Source organism: Cupressus sempervirens, chromosome 7 (assembly GCF_028749045.1).
Source record: "Cupressus sempervirens isolate cs-2001-9-10 chromosome 7, ASM2874904v1, whole genome shotgun sequence".
Classification (NCBI taxonomy): Eukaryota; Viridiplantae; Streptophyta; class Pinopsida; order Cupressales; family Cupressaceae; genus Cupressus; species Cupressus sempervirens.
The window spans coordinates 130518180-130526320 of NC_143124.1; the positions used below are offsets into that span (position 1 = coordinate 130518180).

At 36.2% G+C, this 8141-nt stretch overlaps 1 pseudogene; it reads left to right on the forward strand.

Moving 5' to 3' along the window:
- The first annotated feature begins 664 nt into the window (after window positions 1–664).
- Window positions 665–5343, forward strand: LOC149545842 (disease resistance protein Roq1-like; annotated as a pseudogene).
- Window positions 5344–8141: the final 2798 nt, after the last annotated feature.

An 8141-nucleotide genomic window follows, 5' to 3' on the forward strand; every position in this document is an offset into this window, starting at 1 on the left:
GACTTGCAAATTTAAAAAATAAAAATAAAAAAATTCCATGATGAACTCTGAAAGTTCAAGATTATTGAATATATGTTATATCAATTTGTATTTAAATCTTTTTGATTGATTTTGGAGGTGAATATTAAATATTTCCCTATATGAGGTATTTTTCTCTATATGGTATGGGAAACTGTTTTCTCTAAATTAGGTATTTTTCCCTAAGTTGCCTCACAGTTGCAAGATAGAATAGTGCATGGTTCACATAGATGTTTTACTTCCACTTCCATCACTTGTTACAGCCATAATGCCTATGTATGCCATGATGCCTAAAATGTGCATGATACATTAAAAATAATCAATTAGATAGCCGGTGCCCCAGAGCGCTTGCATGGTCATCCATTGTCATCCATGTTACCATCTATTAATTTAGACTATTTATATATGTACGTTTGTTGCAATTATAGTTATGCTATTTTATGTATGGTGCAATCTACGCAAGCATGGCCGCATCCGTAGGTAGCCGTCTTCAATGGAGACACTTCTTATGAACTCACGTGGTTTTGGACAGGCCATTTTCTTCTTCTCCAAATATTTATTTTCTTCTCGCATAGCGTTCTTTTCCTCTATTTGCGACCGTGGTTCTATCTCTTGTCTGTATTAAGGATAATTTGGATCCTTTGAAATGGCTTCCAATTCTGAGCAGCCTAAGCTTGAAGACACTATTGAGCAGCCTGAAATGGAAGACGCTTTTGAGCAGCCTGAACCTTCTTCAAGGCCCAGGCAAAATGGGAACTTTTTAATGGAGATCCCTAAATTGTTGCAGGAATGGTGTCTGTCCATTCTAAACATCTTGGTACAGATCTGCCTCATTCCATTCCGCAGGTTTATGCGAGCTATTGAACTCAGCCGGCAAACGCTACATGAGGCTGATCGCCAAAACATATTTGACCAGTTCCCACCATTCTCTAAGTCTGCATCCACGGAGCTTTGGCAAATTTTCATTAACCATCACGGAAGCGATACGAAATACACATTCGCCAAAAAAATTAAGGAAACCCTTGATAGCAAGGGATTTCGCGCTTTCCTCAATGTAGGTGCAATTCGGCCCGGCGATGTGATATAGAGAGAAATACAAGCAGCAATGAACAGTGCCTCTCTTCACATTGCCATTTTCTCTCCCAACTATGCCCAATCCTCATGGTGTCTGGATGAGCTTACTTACATGCTCAAAATCAGAGCCCCTGCTACAATCATTCCCATTTTCTATCATGTTGATCCCTCTGATCTCAGATATATTGATCAAGGAAAAGGAATATATGCCGATGCGTTCTCACAACATGCAAAGAAAGGTAGATACACCAAGGAAAGGCTCGATCAGTGGAAAGCGGCAATACACAAAATTTCATCCCTTTTCGGCTTACAGGTTAACAATAATAAGTATGTATTGTTTCTTTTTCTCCTCGATAGTCAAGTTCTGTATTCCATATATGTTGAGAAAAGTGATGCATGAGGAACTGATAATTTTTTGTATTCTATATATTCTTTAATATTTATCTGCTCATGCAAGAGGAACTGAAAAAATTGTATCAGTTTGCATTGTTTATGATAGAGAGAATATCTGCGTAGAAGGAGTTTGTAGCGTTGGAGAACACGCAATATATTCGTTTTAAATGATTGTAATGTAATTTTAATTAATGCGTGGAAATAATTGTTGTTTTGTGTGCTGTATTATACTCTCTATTCTTTACCTGTTTTCAGATTCTACAATATATAGGTTCTACTTAATTCGTGTTGTGTATTTTGTTTTGATTTTTATTTTTCGCCCATAATGTTTAGGGACGAGGCCGAAGTTTGGAAGAACATTGTGAATAGAGCATTGGGATTAATGAAAATAGATCCCATACATGTAGCCGAATATCCACTTGGTTTGGATGAACTAGTACAAGGCTTCGTCGAATCAGTCACAAGTGAAGAAGACAGTGAAAAACTCACGGGGATCGTGGGCATGGGTGGCATTGGGAAATCCACTTTGGCCAAAGAGCTCTTCAACAGAAACTTTCACTCATTTTAGAAATGCGGTTTTGTTCCCGACGTGTGGGATGCGGCATCCAAAAATGCTCTGCCTGAGAAGCAGCAAAAACTTCTTACAGACCTTGGCGTTGAAAATTAGTCATTAGACCGTGTCGACGAAGGCAAAGTGGTACTCACAAATCGTTTGAGCTCTGTTCGGGCCCTCATTGTTTTGGATGACCTGGATCACATCGATCAGTTGTATGCTCTTTTGCCAAATAAACTCAACCTTGGATCCCAAAGTATGGTAATTGTGACGTCCCAGAAAAGGGATGTTCTTAAATCGATGGGTATCTCAAACATTTACAAAGTGCCAACACTTGAGAGCTCAGTAGCGAAGAATTTATTCTGCAGGCATGCTTTCCAGAAGTCTTCTCCACCCACCAGATTTGACACTCTGGTTTACAAATTCATCCAGGTTTGCGATGGTCTGCCTTTATCTCTGAAGGTATTAGGGGGACAGCTACATGGTGAGGATTCCATTGCTTACTGGGAATCCCAATTAGATAAAATCTCAAGTATATTGCCTAGCGACATCACAAAAAGGCTATAGGTTAGCTATGATGCTCTGGATGAAGAAAATAGAGAGATGTTCTTGGATGCGGCTTGTTTTGTCATCGGTGAATGCAAAAGCACAGCTATAGCACTGTGGGATGGATCAGGTTGGAGTGGCCTGCACGGTTTACAAACACTTGTAAATAAGTGTCTTGTGGAGCTGGTTTTCGAGAAACATAACACCTTCAATGAGAGGAAGATACGGATGCACGATCATCTGAGGGACATGGGAAGAGAGATGGCAAGTGAGCACTCATCATATCGGCTTTGGCGTCCAGAGCAGATTGATAATATACTGCATTTCTAGGTAAATGTATTACTAGCTCCCCTTTAATTATTTCTTAGTGAAATCATAAAAATAATAGTTTATTGTTTTGTCTGCCTCTGCTCTCGGCAGGGTTGACTGAAATAGCTTGTATTCTAGTATTTTTCGTTCGGAAAGAAATACAAATTAGAGGGATACAACCTCCACTTACTTTTGTGGCCTTCAAAGAGTACGCTCATCAGCTAATGCGAACCCCAAGAAAACTAAATATACCTCATGTGCAAAGCAATGAGTTCACGGAAGAGTTTGCATATTTATCAGAGCATCTTGTTTGGCGTTGCTGGCATACCCATGCATATTTGTCTTGGCTTCCATTAAGACATTTAAGTGTTTTAGAGCTTGATGATGCTAATGACTTGGAGGAGTTGTGGCAGGTCAATGTGGACGTAAGTAGTTTGAATCCGTGGTTTTTATGTATTAGCTTTTTGATAGTTTATATTTTTCTCAATTGAATTCAGTAGAATAATGAACTGAATTGAGTATAATGATGTTTGCGTGCAGCCTCCTCTGCAATTGAGAAAGTTTATCATACGTTTCTCTTTCAAATTGCAACGGCTTCCGACCTCAATAGGACGTCTTCAAAATCTTAAAATGCTTTCCCTTTGTTTTAGTGGTAGCAGTTTGCCAAAGAGTTCTGTGGCCTGCATTCGCTGAAGTATTTATATTTATACTGTCCAAAGTTATCTTCACTGCCAGCTGGTTTTGGCAATTTAAAAGATTTGAAGTATTTAATGCTGTCTTGCCCATAGTTGAGCACTTTGCTAGATTCTTTCCAGCAGCTGATAAAGATGAAACATCTGCGATTATCCAGATGTGAAACGCTCTCCTCACTGCCTAATCGCTCTGGGAATTTAGTAAGATTGAAGTATTTAAGTCTAACATTTTGCGAGCAGTTAAGCACTTTACTAGATTCTTTCAAGCAGTTGACACACTTGGAAGATCTAGAGATTCCATTCTCCTCAACTACTAATGGTTTTTCCTCGCTACCTATTGGTTTTGGTAATTTAAATAGATTGAAGCGCGTAAGTCTAATTTGGTGTAGCCAGTTGAGCATGTTGCCGGACTCTTTCGGGCAGCTGATACACCTGGGATATTTGGATTTATTAAGTTGTGAAATGTTATCCTCACTGCCAGATTCATTCAAGAGGCTGATAAACCTGGAGCATCTAAATTTACAAGGTTGTGCCAAGCTTAAACTAAACTTAGATGTATTTGAAGGCATCAGAAAGGTCAAGTACTTGGGATTCAGCGGTTGTGAAGAATTAGAAGATTTGCCTAATCAAATTGAGAATCAGGCATCGTTGACAAAATTAGATCTAATGGGTTGCATTAAGTTGAGAAGCTCACCAAGTAACATTGGTCAACTGGTCAACTTATCGTCGCTCAAAATTGAGAGCCGAGTGATGAAAGGCTTGCAGACTTCTCTTGTTCGCTTTCCCTCATTGAAAAAGATTGAAATTGTAAGTTCTGAAGGTACAATGGAATTTGGTGCTGAGGATGAAGACTGCAAACCAGTCTCCGTGCTATCAATTTCCAGTGACTGTTGGCCAAACCTCCAAAATTTGGAGGTCGGGGACTATAGCATCGTTCCAAAAGACAAGTTTCCTAAAAATCACCATTTAATCGAGATAGAGAGACTACCAGTCACCCTACAAATGCTGTCAATATACCATTGTGAAGTGCTGAAGAACATCAGCTATCTTACTGGAATCGTACGCCTTGAGAAGCTGCTAATACAATATTGTCCGCAGTTTGAGGAGCTGTCAAGCTTTGCTGATTTGGCTTCGCTGAAATACTTTAGACTGATAGAATGCCCCAAAGTTAAGAAAATAGAAGGCCTGCAACATTGCAAGTCATTGAAGCATCTATGTCTTCGACAGACCCGCTGGAAGGAGTCCATTATACAAAGTTTGGAGAAAGTGGAAGGATTGGAAGCAGTGGAGTTCGTATGTGACACCATATCAGCTCTCAAGTCTTGTATTCTATCTATAAATATCAAGGTAATGAAAACTTTCACAAATTCAGAGTTTTCCGAATTTATATAAATGTTCGTGTTAATTACTTGCAAAAATTACTATTTGCAGGGAAGGCCGGGAGAAATATTTATACAAGGTAGCGTTAGTTGTGTCGTGGAGCCCATTCTGAACTCTTCGAAGTTTCCTTATCTTACGGTCAGAAAGGCCAAGCCGCTGGGCTATGTACGCGAGACTAATTATTTCTGCTATAGGAAGGGAAAGGAGCTGGACGGGGAGGAGAGGAAAGTGCTACAAATATACTTGCACCTAAAAAATGGTGGAGATATAGTGGTCGTGACACCCGAAGGAATCAGGATAGAGAAGGAGGTGCTAGTTGAGGGAAGCAGAAAAAGAGTCATGGAGGCTTTTAAGAAATTATTAGCACTTATGGAATAGTTTACTCTGTCTAATGTGCTGATCAGTCTGGCTTCAGGCTAATAATGTACAGGGTAAGCCTCAATTGGAATTAGCGAGAAGGGTAGTTAGGGTAGATTAATTGGAGTTTCTTTTAAAATAATTTTGTGATAGATTGAACAATATATATATATATATATATATATATATATATATAACGTTTTATAGTGAGAGATGGATGTTTTTAATGCTTTATTAAGCACACAATTATTTACTTTATTGAAAATTGAATTACTTTATTAACTTATATTATACTTTCATGATTTTGATTGTAGACTTTTTTTTCAGATTTTATTTTTTCTTATCTATTTGGATGTTTCTTATATTTTTTTCTAGTAGTTTTTCTTCACAAGAGATACAATGCGCTAAAGTTCTTGCCTGAAGTTAGATGAAGAAAAGAAGAGATATATCGTAACCAAGTATAATAGGTCTTGAGTTTGAGAAAATAGAGTAGACCAATAGCAAGGAAAATATAGGGCTTGAGATGGAGAAAATAGAGTAGGTCAATAGTAGGGAAAATATATATCCAAAGAAATGAAGCGATACAAAAATCCAACTATAGCTTTGTGAAAGTATGGAAGGATTTTTATTAGTAAGATCTTGTCTAGGTATTAATAGCATTGGGTATAAAGTCCTAAATAAATTTTGGAACGTTGGTCCTTCATCTAAGAAAAATAGAATATGTAAGAGGCCACTAGTTGAGTGGTTAACTTAGATTTTCATTTCAATCCTCAACTACCTTAGGCTTTTCGACAAATATTATGGACCCTTTATGAGATGGGAGTCATACAACTTTCTATTATAATGGCTCATCTTTGTGAGAAGACAATTTAAATAGAATTAATTGTACAAAACCATAACTTGTGATAAATAGGAAATACTTCACAATGGACAACTAGTGATGCAATTATCTAGAAATGGAATATGAATAGTAAACTTCCACACTACTTGGTATTGTGTATCCAAAAGAAGAGAGCTTTTTTCGTCATATTATGTTTCCATTGTAGTCTACATAGGGTCAATTAAAATTAGTTAATATTGATTGAAATTAAGAATAAATCTAAATCATATCCATTCAATTGAGCCCAATTTGAATAAATCATTTTCAAGTTATAGTCTCTGCACCAAGGCCTAGTTTTACTATCATAAATGAGAAACAAAACTTGTAACATTTCCTAGGGCATCCAATATCTTTCCCAAGACAATTTCAAATTACACAAAATGAATTTGTCAAGTTGTAACCATATACGAATATAGTTTCATAATATCTAATCCATTAATTATTTCAACGTATAAATCATTATGAGAGAACAAATCATTGTCTGCAACTCCATTGGAGGTATACAAAAACTTCTTTTTGCTAAACTGTCCACAACTTTCGCAAATTTGCATACAATTGACTCAAATGAAAAGGGAATAAAAGTGGATTCACATATCTTTCCAATGAATCCATTTAGGTTCTCAAAATTATCCAAATGCTTCCATACCAAAACCTTCAATATGATGGGATTCTCAAATCTAGAAACAACCACTTCCACCAAAATGCTCATAACTTATTCATTTGTCCACATAATCATTCCAGAAAAAAACTCAAATGAATCTTATTCATCTTAATTTAAACAATACACACTTTGTATGATATTTCTAGGCTGTAGTGGTCCATACACAACCTAGACTCAACATAAATATAGTTAACACCAATCAAAACAACACATTTTGAAGATGTTGATTGATTCAAAATGATCTTCCTCTTTCCATTCATTGTTTGGAACACACATACAATGATTTTATACTAGTTGGGGTGCTTTATAACTTCCCAACCACCCTTTGAACCAATAACCCTACTCTTTACAACATAATTGCACTTTTTAATATGTTTTATGCATTTCGTGCAATTTTGCATTACAATTTTTTTATGGCAATGTGACAAATTTGAAATTTTAATTCCACACTTAATAAATATTTCCATGGACATTCAATTACCCAAAAAAAAATTTTAATAGCTATTTTACATCCATTATACCATTTATTAGTCATTCTTTCATATTCTAACCTTCTTGACCAAATTAGGACCTTAACAAGACAATATTAACAATGTCATACAAATGGCTTCACATAGCCTTACCTATGATTCAAATAGACTCCTAATAGATTGAAAACACTATAAAATTCATAATACAAATTCTATCCTCTTGTAAGCCCCTAGTATTCCTTTCTACTTAGGTGATCCTACACCAAATAATTTACAATTGAAATAATTATATCTAGGAGTTGGCCTATGTCGTAAATTTTTTTTTTTTCCTTTTGAAGATCAAGTAAATAATTTTCCTTACACTCAACAAAAAAAAAAATCATATCTATGTCTTGTTGGAAATGTAAAATAGGCTAGGTAACTGAGAGTGGGGGTGAATCCCACCATTAGGTGACAGAGGCAAACATTAGTTACATAGCATTACCAAAATTTTATTGTTCTGTGGGAATCATGTAATATAAATTTTTTTATTAAATTGAAATTTTTAGTTTTTAAATTGATTGGCTACCACTATTTTTCCATTGTCTTCAATTTTTCTTTATTCAAATATCTGTTCCAATATTTTGACAAAAATGTTGGGGAATTCATAGGCACTTTGTGGTTGCAGGGAACCAAAGTTACATTTTTTGAAGGTCTAACTACTTGATGTTACCCTGACTTGGCATTTGCAGTTCACCATTTCCTTTCATGCCAAGTAGCAAAAGAAACTTTTCTCTGCTATGTATGAATGTAATTGTCGACTTTTGCC